This window comes from Ranitomeya imitator, chromosome 5 (assembly GCF_032444005.1).
Source record: "Ranitomeya imitator isolate aRanImi1 chromosome 5, aRanImi1.pri, whole genome shotgun sequence".
Lineage (NCBI taxonomy): Eukaryota > Metazoa > Chordata > Amphibia > Anura > Dendrobatidae > Ranitomeya > Ranitomeya imitator.
The window spans coordinates 614,387,908-614,403,667 of record NC_091286.1 but is presented as its reverse complement, the minus strand read 5'-3'; positions in this window follow the sequence as shown (position 1 = coordinate 614,403,667).

The following is a 15,760-nucleotide window of genomic DNA, read 5'->3' as shown; positions in this document are numbered from 1 at the left end:
AGACCCCTCAAACTGACTTCAAATGTGAGGTGGTCCCTAAAAAAAATGGTTTTGTAAATTTCGTTGTAAAAATGAGAAATCGCTGGTCAAATTTTAACCCTTATAACTTCCTAGCAAAAAAAAATTTTGTTTCCAAAATTGTGCTGATGTAAAGTAGACGTGTGGGAAATGTTATTTATTAACTATTTTGTGTCACATAACTCTCTGGTTTAACAGAATAAAAATTAAAAATGTGAAAATTGCGAAATTTTCAAAATTTTCGCCAAATTTCCATTTTTATCACAATTAAACACAGAATTTATTGACCTAAATTTACCACTAACATGAAGCCCAATATGTCACGAAAAAACAATCTCAGAACCGCTAGGATCCATTGAAGCGTTCCTGAGTTATTACCTCATGAAGGGACACTGGTCAGAATTGCAAAAAACGGCAAGGTCTTTAAGGTCAAAATAGGCTGGGTCATGAAGGGGTTAAACGCATGCTTTTTAATAGAAAAACACAAGAATACACACTGATAAGCAAACCCCCAACCCTAACCCTAAGGGATCCTAACCCTAACCCTAACCCTAAGGGATCCTAACCCTAACCCTTAGGGTTTGGGTTAGGGTTAGGATCCCTTAGGGTTAGGGTTAGGGTTAGGATCCCTTAGGGTTAGGGTTAGGATCCCTTAGGGTTAGGGTTAGGGTTAGGATCCCTTAGGGTTAGGGTTAGGGTTAGGATCCCTTAGGGTTAGGGTTAAGGTTAGGATCCCTAGGGTTACTAGGGATCCTAAGGGTTAGGGTTAGGATCCTTTAGGGTTAGGGTTAGGATCCCTTAGGGTTAGGGTTAGGATTCCTTAGGGTTAGGGTTAGGATCCCTAGGGTTACTAGGGATCCTAAGGGTTAGGGTTAGAATCCCTAGGGTTACTAGGGACCCTAACCCTAACCCTAGCTATTTCTGTTTATAGGGGGTTTTCTTGTTGATTTTGATGATTGGCAGCTGTCACACACTTCTCATCATGCGTTTCAAAAATGCAAGTGCAGGAAAAAACGCATGTAAACGCGTCAAAACGCCGTGTTTGTATTAAAACATGCAAAAATGCATGCGTCTAAAAAATGCAGCGTTTAAACACATTTAAATTCGTTTTTTTCACCAAATGCGTTTGCGTTTAAAACGCTGCATTTTTAAATGCAAATGTGAAACTAGCCTAAGGCTACTTTCACACTAGCGTCGTTTGGCCTCCGTCGCAATGCGTCATTTTGGAGAAAAAATGCATCCTGCAAAATTGCCCGCAGGATGCGTTTTTTCTCCATAGACTTTCATTAGCGACACATTGCGACGGATTGCCACACATCGCATCCATCGTGCGATGGATGCATCGTGTTTTGGCAGACCGTCAGCACAAAAAAACGCTACATGTAACATTTTTTTGTGCGTCGTGTCTGCCATTTCCGACCGCACATGCACAGCCAGAACACCACCCCCTCCTCCCCCGACCTTACAATGGGGCAGCCGATGCGTTAAAGAACTGCATCCGCTGCCCCCATTGTGCTTTTACTTCATAGCATGCGTCGGTACGTCGGCCTGACACGCTGCGACGGGCCCGTACCGATGCTAGTGTGAAAGTAGCCTAACTGTGCTGCATGAAGGGAGAGGTCATCAAACTGACCTTAATCAGATCGGAGTATGCAGGGAATCTGCTGGGCAGTTCTGCAGTTCCTTCTCTTGTCTCAGCACTCTGCTGCTGTAAGACGCGGGAGACTCCAAATAGGGTGCTATTTGTACACCCCGGTTGTCCAACTACAGGAGTCCCAATTTTCTACCTCCTCTCCACACCTAAACCGTTCATAAAGTCCTCTTCGTTCCGCACGCACCACCTCCAACTGCCACTTATCTTCAAATCAGAAAAACACGTTGCAATGCCATACTAAGGCAGAAGAGGGCAGCACAGTACTACAAGTTGTAATACCAAAACAAGGCAGGAGAGGGCAGCATAGAATTAAATAGTTTACTTCCTCTCATGGCAAGACAGGGAGCCGGTGTCGCAAGTGTAATCATGTAAGGAACAGAGAACACACATACCATATGATATATAACATACATTAGTAATGGCTTTCCTGGTCACTACACTTTGATACTACATAACTTCCCCATATGGATACCTGGAAAAGGAGTATCCCTAGTATTACCTAAGGATCGGGGAGTGTTAGCACTTCCGCACTTCCACATACAAAACCTGCACAAAACAAAATGAGCAAAAACCCTGCTGTAACTAAATAAGTAAAAAGCAAAAGTGCATTTAATTAACACGGAGTTCTTAGTAATACTGTTTTTAATCAAAAACAGCAAACAAGCCATCCCACTGTGGCAAGGTGACTCTGATCGGGAGGTCCTACACTGTCCAATATTAAAAACCTTACCATATGTCAAAGTTGACCTCAAAGTGTAAATAAGGGCAGAAGAAAGGACCAAGTCCCAACCAGTGAACAGCACCAGCCTGCTCAATTTTTGTGTGTTTTTTCTTTTTATTTTTGCATTCTGTGCAATTCTGTTACTGCAGGGATTTTGCTCATTTACACCCCATATGTTCAGATAAACCACTGTTTGGGCGAATGGCAGAGCTCGGAAAGGAAGGAGCGCCGTTTGACGTTTTCAATGCAAAATTGGCTGGAAATGAGATCGGATGCCATGTTGCGTTTGGAGAGCCCATGATGTGCACAGTGGAAAACCCCAACAAATGACACCATTTTGGAAACCAGATCCCCCAAGGAACTTATCTAGATGTGTGGTGAGCACTTTAAAGCCCCAAGGGCTTCACAGAAGTTTTTAGCGTAGAGACATAAAATAAAAAAATCGTTTTTTCCACAAAAATGATCTTTTCTTCCCTAATTTTTATTTTCCCAAGGGTAACAGGAGAAATTGGACCTCAAAAGTTGTTGTCCAATTTGTCCTGAGTACGCTGATACCCCATATAATTATTAGTAGACATTTTTATAGCGCCATTTACTCCATGGCGCTTTACATGTGAAAGGGGGCAAATAAAAACAAGTACAATAAACATGAGCAAAAGACAAGGCACACACAAGTACAGAATAGTACATCAGATGGCAGAGAGGGGTTAAAAAGTCTAGAAATGTACCAATTTATCACCACAGCTTTGTCATAGTTGGCCTATTTTGTGCTAGTAATTGCAAAAAATTTTTTTGCACACTGTAAAGCAATTTTGACAATGCCCTTTCCTTGTGTTAGACAATGCCCTACTACCCACTATCCTTCTCCCAAACATGCTGAAAATGTGTTTAAAACAGATCATTTGCCATCTTTGGTCAACCTTACAGTTGCCATTCTTCTGTCTAATTGCTCATGTGCTACGCTTTTTAGCAGAATTGCAATATGACGAACAGCTAATCTGCTATACTTGCATACTTTAATGCTTGCAGGACTAAAATCAAATTGGATATTCACTCTCCTAGATTCTCAATAGAAAAGTAAATTGTATTGCCTGCAGCAAACTAATAAAAGCAATTGATGGCCAGAAGTCCTGTGAAAAATAAAATGATTTTCCATAAGTTAGAGGCATTCTGCACCCCCACTGTGTCCGCATTACACTGTTTTGATCACTGGGAAGAATAAGAAAAGCACTAGAAGCAGCACCACCAGCAGCTAAATTAGTATTAGAAGTATGATGGAGTCACATTTCCAGCACTATAATCATACGGAGATCTGACGTAGCCTTGACCTTTCTATTATACACTTATTACCTCTTGAACCAGTACTAGACAGAGTTGGGGCTCTTTTTTCTGATGTAATGTCTTTCTACTAGCCACAGGTATTTCCATTTGCTCAAGCCCAAGTGCGAGGTCAGGAATTAATGATGGGTGATACGGCTGGCTAAACGTCTGTGGACTGATGCGACTCTAAGGTGTTTGATCAAATTAATGTCAAGTTCTTCCAAGTTGTTATCAAAATGGGCAATGAACTCTAACTTCTTGTTCTGTTGTTAAACCGATTCGATAAACTATTTAAAAAATACAGAGAACTGTAAATTAAAGGGTTTATTCAATTTCTAAATAAAAAAATGTACCCACTTATTTTTTTTCCTTTACAATCCAGTCCTACAACTCCAGCAGTGCTCCTGGTCTACGTTTATAAGTTTAGAAATGGCCAGAATTTGATTGTTGGCGTAAATCAGTGTCGGCAATAGTCATGTGCCATACCATTAGGATTACCACCTAGGGTTAAGCAGGGATTACAGTAAAGCATGACCTGTGACCACTGCAACCATTAAAGGGGTTGTCCACTACTCAACTGCCATATTCCCCAGTACACAATAAAAACAGCTTATACTCACCTCTGATACTTGCACTGTTCCAGCAACGTCGGTTTCAAGCCTCCTGAGACTCATGTCATATATTATGCTACATGACCCCTGTAGCCAATCAGTGACCTCTTCAGTACAAAGTAAGAAGAGGTGTTGTTACGCTCTCATTTCCTCCATATGTAAGTTATGTCCAAAAAAACTGAGAGTACGGCTACTGATTGACTGCAGGGCTTACATGGCATAATAATGTCACCAAGTCCCAGGAGACTCAGTGCTGATGTATTTGGGACGACATTAGCACCTTAAGTGAGCATAGGCTTTATTTTATATGGGAGAATTTAGCCATTGAGAAGGGGTTGCCCGAGTAGTGGACAACTCTTTTAATTGTATGCAGTAGTCACAAGCTGACTACGTTGAAACAAATACCAACCTGACTATCATCGTACCCCTTGTGACCACTTGATGGCAATAACTGGCCTCAGACTGACTGCTACACCTGAATGGAGTGGTAGAAGAAAAAAATATTGGTACTGCTGGAAGTGCAGCAAAAGTGGTGGAAAAATGGTGAATAATAAATTGAATCTCCCAACAATACCTCAATTTTCAGATTCTCTGAACTGTTCATTTCTATACCTATTACCAAATTGTACTGGTATAGTCATTCCTTGAAGATTGCAGACAAGAAACAGAAGTGGTTTTCATGCAGCATATTCTCAAGAGTCAGATGTTGACTTTCAATTCCGATGATGATGATGCAGATCAATGGTTAGCTGATCAAATAGTTGGCAACTAGTGATGAGCGAGTATACTCATTGCTCGGGGTTTCCCGAGCATGTTCGGGTGATCTCCGAGTATTTGTTAGTGCTCGGAGATTTCGTTTTCATTGCCTCAGCTACATAATTTATGGCTGCTGGACAGCCTGAATACATGTGGGAATTCCCTAACAAACAGACACCCCCCACATGTATTCAGCCTGTATAGTAGCCGTAAATCATGCAGCTGCAGCGAAGAAAACTAAATCTCCGAGCACTAACAAATACTCAGATACCACCCGAGAGTGCTCGGGGAGACCCGAGGAAGGAGTATACTCACTCATCACTACTGGCAACCCATGACTATTGTTTTTCAAAAACAGTTCTACTTGAAGCTGAGCTGCCATAATAGGTACAACCTAGGACAGGAATGGCATAATTTTGAACCTGATGAATTGAATCTACTATTCATATCCTCAAATGATGTTCTCCTTCCCTGCTAATGGAACATTACACGCAATGCATGTACAAAGAAATCAGTGTAATTCATTATTATGGTACTATGGTATTATGGTACAGAAAAGCAGTTTGAGCTGTTGCATGAGGTATCAGGGCTCCCATCACAGCAGGTCTACACCCATTCCTCACCCACCTCTTAATTTAAACTTAATTTCAAAGCTGTAAATGCTGGCCCAAACCTGGTCTCATGCGTGGCCCATGCCTAACTGCTGCACCATTATAAAATTCCTGCTTTGGGTCAATTTATGCCACTTTTCCTGTTGTTTGACCCTAATTTTTGAAAATGTTTGGACCAAGTTGGGTTTCCTTCATGTGTGTTGCCTGAATTTGGCAGGGCTTTCAGAGCACCAGGAATACAATAGTCACTCATCCACCTGTTACTGATCAATGTTTACGCTAGAAATGCTGGTACAAGCCCTGTCTCATGCATCAATATTATATTATTTGTATTCTGGGTCAATTGATGCCACTCTTCCTGGTGTCTGCCCCAAATTTGAACTCTTTCAGCAGCTTTTGCCTCCCCCCAAAGGTGTTATCTATGCGTTTGGTTTTGCTCCCATTGCATTCAATGCTGTTCCGATAAATTCGTCAAACTGTTCGCTCATCTTTACTGGCCCCCACTGTACAAGGTGTGATAATCCTCTAGTTGTCATAGCTGCAGGATATTTTGAGAGTTCCACATGAGAGCACAAACATGGCATAACATTAGTCAGTCCACTCTCTGATACTACAATAATGTGGGTAATAGCACAGGGCAAATATTATTTTTTCGGAACCCTGAGTCAAATCTCAAAATGTTCAAATTCAACTATAACTTGATCCTCCATGGATCAATCCGGTCATCTCTAGCACTAAAATAACAGACATACTCTTGGCTTACTTTATGTCATCAATGCTTGTCTTTTGAAAAAATGGCCTGAGAGTTTGAAATGTGTTAAAAAATAAAATAAGTCGTACTCATCTATTCAATGTTCATCGTCATGCAGTGATTATCTCGCTTCACTCATTCACTTGACCACTGCAGACACTCACTTACCGCAGTGGCTATGTGCTGTACGAGATTGGCAGAAGCAACAATGCGAATAATGGTTGACACCTTTGATGAAGGACTAGGAGGACTAACAGCATTGTTGGATTGTGAAAGTTTGTATTACCTATTTTATTATTTAACATTTTTTGTTATTTTATATTTTCAGACCATTTTTTTACTTCTCCAGACAACTATTCTGAGAAATAAAAAATCACTTTGATTAACTTTTACCCTGAAGGAACAATTTTTGAAGCACATCTTTGTTATCATAGATTTAAGAAAAAGCTTCCAATTATATTTTGAATGCTACAGTGTGAGATGTTCTTAACGTTTGAAAGGAATGAAGTGTTGCCTTTACAGATCCCGAAGAAAATATTGTACCCATCAGAACTATGTTAATAGTAAATATGTCACACAGACATACTATTTTAATGATTTTTTTAACCATTTAATGCTACATGATGGACATATATATCATGGAGTGAGTCAGGATGTGTGGAGACGGCTCCTTTGTTGGCCGGTTCCATGTGTGGCAGATGCTGGTTAATAGCCGACATCTGTGTCTAAGGGCACCATCAGAACGGCCATACAAAATGGACAACAATCGCATCCCAGTGAATGGACTGGCCATAAGCTCTCCTGATCCAAGTTGTCACACTTGAGTCAGGATAAATGCAGGCCAGTCCGTGCACGATGATGTCATGTCCATGTTATATGGCGTCTGACTGCACCCTCACAGTCACAGCCGGAGCTGAGCTCTACCCGATTCTGGTAACCATTTAGGTCTCTGACAATGCATGTCTATGGTCTTGCTTGAAAAAGACCTGAGTGGTTGAAATGTCACATTTGGCACAATAAAGAAAATCTTTTTCACCTGGACTGGATGCTGTCCTTCACTTCAATTCGTGGAATGCAAGTCTATGGGTCAGTGAAAAACACATGTACAGCATCACACATCTGTGTGCCTTCTGAGTGCCATCTACGTGCAGTCCATGTGCTGTACGTGTTTAACATTGCAAAGTATGGGAGAAGCTTTGTAATTTATTTATTGCATGCCACACTGACGGTACTCTGACACACTGATACCACACTGATGGTACACTGATGCCACACTGATGATGCACTGATGCCACACAGATGGTACACTGTTGGTACTCTGATGACACACTGAAGACACACTGATGGTACACTGATGACACACTGATGCCACACTGATGATGCACTGATGGCGCACCGATGGCACACTAACAGTACTCTGATGCCACACTGATGCCACATTGATGGTGTACTGATGCCACACTGATGCCACGCTGATGATGCACTGATGCCACACTGATGGTACACTGATGACACACTGATGCCACACTTATGATGCACTGATGCCACAATGATGGCACACTGACGGTACTCTGATGACATACTGATGACACACTGATGGCACACTGATGGCACGCTGATGACACGCTGATGATGCACTGATGCCACATTGACGGTACACTGATGATACACTGATGCCACGCTGATGATCTACTGATGCCACACAAATGACACACTGATGCCACACTGATGACGCATTGATGCCACACTGATGACTAGTGTTGCGCATTCCGATACCGCAAGTATCGGGTATCGGCCAATATTTGCGGTATCGGAATTCCGATACCGAGTTCCGATATTTTTGTGATATCGGGAATCGGTATCAGGATTAAGATTAATGTGTAAAATAAAGAATAAAAATAAAAAATATTGATATACTTACCCTCTGACGTGCCCTGGTCGTCACCGCTGCAACCGCCTTGCTTTCGTTCCGAAGAATGAGCGCGTAAAGGGCCTTCGATGACATCGCGGCTTGTGATTAGTCGCTGAGTGGTCATGTGACCGCTCACGCGACCAATCACAAGCCGCGATGTCATCGAATGTCATTAACGCGCTCATTCCTAAGAATGTCAGAGGGTATGTATATCAATATTTTTTATTTTTATTCTTTATTCTACACATGAATATGGATCCCAGGGCCTGAAGGAGAGTTTCCTCTCCTTCAGACCCTGGGATCCATTACAGGATACCTTCCAATATTTGTGTCCCATTGACTTGTATTGGTATCGGATATCGCTATCGGCGATATCCGATATTTTTCGGATATCGGCCGATACCATCCGATACCGATACATTCAAATATCGGACGGTATCGCTCAACACTACTGATGACACACTGATGTCACACTGACGGTACACTGATGACACATTGATGCCACACCGATGCCACACTGATGATGCACTGACGCATTGATGCCACACTGATGGTACACTGATGACACATTGATGCCATGCTGATGACACATTGATGCCACACCGATGACACACTGATGCCACACCAATGACACACTGATGCCATACTGATGGTGCACTGACGCATTGATGCCACACTGATGCCACACTGATGGTACACTGATGACACATTGATGCCACGCTGATGACACACTGATGACACATTGTTGCCACACTGATGGTACACTGATGATGCACTGATGTCACACTGACATTACATTGATGACACACTGATTACATACTGATGACACACTAACAACACACTGATCAAAAATACTGATGACACCGGTACTATTTTTTCCGCTACCAATTTTATATAGACGTGTGAAGGAGACAAAAGACATCATCATTTTCCTGAAGCATCATCCTCTGGTAAAACTCTATAAGACGCCATGTGCACAAACCTTTAGGAAAGCGGTGGAGAATAGGTGATCAGTGGAGGTCAGTTTTGCTTGTTTCATTTTCAGATTCAGTAAGATATGATTTTACATGATAACTGCCTCATTTCACCTCATCCTAAGGCAACATTCGTATGTCAGTATATGTAAGTATTTTGCATCAGCTTTTGTATGCCAAAGCCAGGAATAGAACTTATACATAGAAATTATAAATCAAAGACTGACACCTGTTCTGTGTTTTTGTAGACCCTCCTGGTTTTGGCCTAGAAATACTAATGAAATACTTTTATAAAATACTGATGTGTGAATGAAGCCTAATGGGGAATGCCATAAAGTACAAATCCCCGAGAAGGACATACTTCTTGTCAAAACAGAGAAATGTCAGGCCACAATTAGTCTTGACCTCCACTTTATGATTTATTGGCATAGAGTATAATCTGAGGAGATAAAGTGGAAGTGGCAGTTTGGAACACTGATATTATCGATGCTTTACAAAGTCACATTGAAGCATAGAATATAGTAATTGAATTATCAGAAAGACTATTCATCATGTGCCCTCAAACCCATGGGCTTTACAAGTCTTCGAGGTAGTGACATCTCCTAATGAAAACACTTCTTAAAAACTGCATACAATATGCATTGATATAGTGGCTTGAAATCAATGTAAATAAGTAGTGCTCCTTTGGTTGTCTCTTGCCAGAAGGATTGTGACTTTTTTCTTTTATGTTATATTGCATCATTATAATAAACGGTGCAATCACCTAACTGGAAAAACTGTGCTAATATGTTAAAAGGTCTAAAAGTATAATTAATACAAAATGTTAAACTTTATGGAGCATGTGTTGGGTGTCAATTCCAACGTATGCTCACTAGGCTCTTGTCACAATGCAACATTAGTTTTGATGCACAGTGACAGTGCACTCTTTTGACAACACTGGTGAGAAGTGACGAGCTGGCAAGAGAGCGCACTGTAAGGACATTGCACAACGTTAAAGAAAAACAAAGACCAGCTCCGCCAGCAAAAATGAAGTCACCTGAAAGTGATGAGAACCTTACTGGATGCTGGACCAGCACAAATCAAATTGTTTATCTGTAAGTAACAAAGATCCTTTAAACCGGGAAGACTATTTAAATGATACAATTTTTCAATGTACTTGACTTTTATGTTCTCTTTACTTATCTTTCTAATTCTAGTATCAAATTTTCCAGTCTCTGCACAGTACAAATATATAGCTTATACATAAGGCTTATGTAATGCATCTATTGGCTAAGTGAGGAGGACTTTCATGGTGTTGGTCAATGTGACTCATTGTGAAATGTGAAAGTATGCACAGACAAGCCAATACACTTTTTATGGTTTTTTTTTTTATGGTACCAAAGTTTGCAACATTTTTAAGTAAAAAAATGATCACAAGTTTTTAAATAAATGTAAATATTCGGTATAAAGGCCTAATGTTCTGTTTGGACGCATTCAGCCTACGTGCCTTATTTTTTACAGTTAGTAACATTTAATGTAAAGCGGAGATAGAATAGATGTAAGCTGTTGTTTGGAATTACGCTAAGGTTGAATGCATTTTCAAAGAGAAAGAAAGATTATAGTCTTTATAACTCTGAGTTGAAATTGTTTCCTTTGTCTTCGCTCAACTACCATGTTGGAGCTGAATATCATATAATACACAAGATTTTTTTTTTTTTTTTAAATACAATTTTATATGATTTTAGAGACAGAAATATAATTTCTGCTTTTTTTTTGCTGTTTGTGTGAAAAAAAAACAACTCTATTTGATCGATGATCTTTCTTAAAGTTCATGTATTTCCAAAAGTATCCTTAAAAGGTACAAGGTTTCAGCGATGAAACAACTATTCTCTTAGACCTTATTCAGGAAGCATATGATACACGTTTAACCAGTTCATTTCTAGGATTTTTGGGGCCTTCAGGAATAGACACTTCTTGACAGTTTTTAATATACTTTCATTACACAACTTTAACTTTTTGCAGCATTATTAGACGTAAAGGGTTTTTTTTTTTACATCTGTAGCTATCTTTAAGGGGGCTCAAAAACATAACTTGGATTTGTAATTTGTAATTATTTTGCATGCTATATGATAATGGAAATGATTTTTTTCTAATTTTGTTTTTCCCCCTATTTTTAAAGGTGCATCCCAAAGCCAATTAGAACATATTACCGTATATACTCGAGTATAAGCCGACCCCCCTAATTTTGCCACAAAAAACAGGGAAAACTTATTGACTCGAGTATAAGCCTAGCGTGGAAATGCAGCATTTACCGGTGAATTTCAAAAATAAAAATAGATCATTATTTCCCCATATCTGTGCCCCATATAGTGCTCTGCACCGTTCATATTGCCCCATATCTGTGCCCTATATGCTCTGCACCGTTCATATTGCCCCATATCTGTGCCCTATATGCTCTGCACCGTTCATATTGCCCCATATCTGTGCCCCATATATGCTCTGCACCGTTCATATTGCCCCATATCTGTGCCATATAGTGCTCTGCACCGTTCATATTGCCCCATATCTGTGCCCCATATAGTGCTCTGCACCATTCATACTGCCCCATATAGTGCTCTGCACCGTTCATACTGCCCCATACAGTGCTCTGCACCATTCATACTGCCCCATATAGTGCTCTGCACCGTTCATACTGCCCCATACAGTGCTCTGCACCGTTCATACTGCCCCATACAGTGCTCTGCACCGTTCATACTGCCCCATATAGTGCTCTGCACCGTTCATACTGCCCCATATAGTGCTCTGCACCGTTCATACTGCCCCATATAGTGCTCTGCACCGTTCATACTGCCCCATATAGTGCTCTGCACCGTTCATACTGCCCCATACAATGCTCTGCACCATTCATACTGCCCCATATAGTGCTCTGCACCGTTCATACTGCCCCATATAGTGCTCTGCACCGTTCATACTGCCCCATACAGTGCTCTGCACCGTTCATACTGCCCCATATAGTGCTCTGCACCGTTCATACTGCCCCATATAGTGCTCTGCACCGTTCATACTGCCCCATACAGTGCTCTGCACCGTTCATATTTCCCTATAGATGCTCCACATAAATCTGTGCCGCTGCTGCAATAAAAAAAAAAAGCCATACTCACCTCTCTTGATTGCAGCTCCCAGCGTCTCGTTCCGGCGTCCGGTCCCGGCGTCTCTCTCCGCTCTGACTGATCAGGCAGAGGGCGCCGCGCACACTATATGCGTCATCGCGCCCTCTGACCTGCACAGTCAGAGCGGAGATAGACGCCGGGAAGATGGAGCGGCGCCCGGCGGCTGGAACGGGGACAGGTAAGTATGACATACTTACCTAGTCCCAGCGATCCTGGCGCTCCCCGCCTGTCACACGGTCTTCTGTGCTGCAGCTCTTCCTGTCAGCGGTCACCCGCACCGCTGATTAGAGAAATGAATAGGCGGCTCCACCCCTATGGGAGGTGGAGCCGCCTATTCATTTCTCTAATGAGCGGTCCCACGTGACCGCTGAAGAGGAGAAGAAGCTGGAGCACAGAAGACCGTGGGATGGCAGGGGGAGTGCCAGGATCGCTGGAAGCAGGTAAGTATACCTCAGCGCCATCTCCCCCTCACCCGCCGACCCCACCGCTACCGTGACTCGAGGCTGAAAATCTCGGCTTATACTCGAGTATATACGGTAATTTATTTGCATCACTTTTTAATACTATACTTCTCCTGCATACTGAGCTGTAATTAAAAAAAACGCATCCATGTCACATATAGGATTGTAAGATCTCGCAGAAATGTCATTCTTTCTGTGCCCTGGTGATTACATGAACAACCTCGTGACCACTAGGACTAATAGAGGCAGCTCACTGAACAATAAATGTATAATCAGAGAAGATTCAAATATGAAAAATTGATTCTCTGTTTTGGACACATAACAGTCTCTTTGAATCGGACACTCAACATTGTCCTGCATAGTCTCTTGGTTAGCCAGCCTAAGCATGAACCATAAATATGCAATGGCTCCAATGTAAGGACCAGGATCACCCAAAAGTAATATTTGGACCGGCCATGATTATAGAAAACTCAAACAACACTACCATATAGACATATGAAGCTGTTAGTTAGGTTCAATGAAACTGAGGTGGCTCTTAGAGTTATCTTTATTTTGGCTCAAATTTAGTTGAGTCTCCATTGATCGAAATAACTGGTTTTTGAAATACCTCATTATAAAGGAGTACAGAACACTGATCCTCTATGGAACTTTAAATGATAGTCCAGTACAGTGCTTTGTTTTTTTACGACACAACCCCATGGACAATAAATAGAGAAGTTGCGGACATGTGCAGCCACAGCTCCATCATAATGGAACATTTCAGAGCATTATACTCAGGATCTACAAATTATCATTTCTACCCATGAATTCAAAAGCCTAAACTGGCTACTGTTCACATTACAACCACTGGCTACATTAGAAATGAGTGAATCAGGCAAAATTTGAATTCACCTGTTCGTACAGGTTTTCCAATTTTGGGAACTTGATTAACAGAGAAGTTATTCGTGAATTGAATGTCACTTATTATCTAGGCTCTCTCCAAACCCCAGAGCACGAAAAATGTAATATGTTAAAAATAAAAAAAATACTGCTTATACTCACCTTCAGTGCATTTGATTCAAGGCCTAGACAGGTAAGCACCTTTGCCTATTTTTCTGGTGTTTTTTATACTCACCTTATGGGTCACCTCTCTGGCCCCACTGCTCCTCCTTCTCACCAGTTTGGTCCTCGTCATATCTTATTATTACTGCCACACATACGAAATGTCCAGGCCTCTTCACGCTTGGCTTGGACTTCTGGCTCCGTTGAGACAGAGGACGGTTATGTAGATAGAAAACTCAGCATCAAAATGATGATAGAGAGTCAAGATCTTGATGCAATACATGAATATTTTATTTTGATTCAGCAATAAAAAGTCCAGCCTTTCAACCAACAATGGTCTTTATCAAGGATTTTTGTGGTGTGGGAGAGCCGAGTGTGAGGTGGTTGCGGCTGTATGCACGGCCCTTGATAAAGACCGTTGTTGTTTGAAACGTTGGAACTTTTCTTGCAAAATGAAAATAAAATATTCACTTACTGTATCAACATCTCCTCTGTCTATGATCCTTTTGGTGCTGAAGTTTCTTTCCGCATTAAGTCAGAGCTGCGATCCTTACCTCAAGCATGTACACTTGAGGAGCAGTAGTGCTGGTGTTACCTTCAGAACCAAGATGGTTCTGCACAAGCACACGTAAGATCATGCCATCATCATGCCATGATGCATCGTGCACACATGCACAGAAATTTCCTGGGCCTTATCGGAGCCAAAAGTTCCGATCTAGCATGATGAGTCGCGGGGAGTCTGTGCTTGATGGTCAAAATAAGAAGATGAGTTGAGGACTGGATGGGTGACAGTGAGTGACAGAGGAGCTGGAGAGGTGATCAATAAGGCGAATATAACTGGGCTGGCTTTTTTTAACTTCTCGATGGCCCTTTACAGTTTAGAAAAATTGTGATTAGTGGCATGAATTTATTTTTTTGAACTTCGTTATCTTGAAAAACTCAGGATATGTGGAGCTGACGGAAAATGTAAGGATTAACATAACTGCATCTGAAAAATGAATGTTGCGGATTTGTGTTGTTTTTTTTTTCAATTTTGGTAGAAATGCAACATTTTTACTCAGATTTTGGAAAATTACATCAAAACATTGCACTTTTGTCACAATTATACAAATAAAACACCACACGGAAACACAGTGTACATATTATCTAAGCCGTGAGCAAACTTTGCCTTTACTAATTATATATTAGAAACATTTTCTGCCTCTACTGTAATACTCGGCTGTGTCCCTTCACACAAATGCATTTTTCTTACAAAATGGCAAGTGATTACAGGCAAACATTTATATTCTTTAATGCACTCTCTCTGCATATTAATACATTTTGTTCTCAGATTAGACATAACATTACTGACTTTATATTCACGAATCAGTTTTAATATGTTCTTTAAATCCGTATACAGCATTATAAAGTCTTGCTAAAGGTTTATTTAGCATGCAAATAGCCATTTGAACTGAGAAAGTGGCATTCATCTAGGCTCCAGTTATAATTAAGGCTGGAAAATGCATTTGCTGAGTACATGTTTCCAGTGAAACCTACATGTTCTTCATTCTTTTGAAATTCCCCTGGGTCTCAGAATGAAACAATTATTATTATTGGAGCTCATTACATTCTTTGCTTTGCTGTAGAGGAAAGATATTTTTTTTAGCCTACATAAAAATATTACTTATTCAGAGAGTTCATTTTCCTACAGTTTTGTATCATTTTAATTACTTCTTGGCTTGTACTGCATTGTAATATTATGTTACTATTAAGAGATATGTAGATATAGCTAAAGATACCAG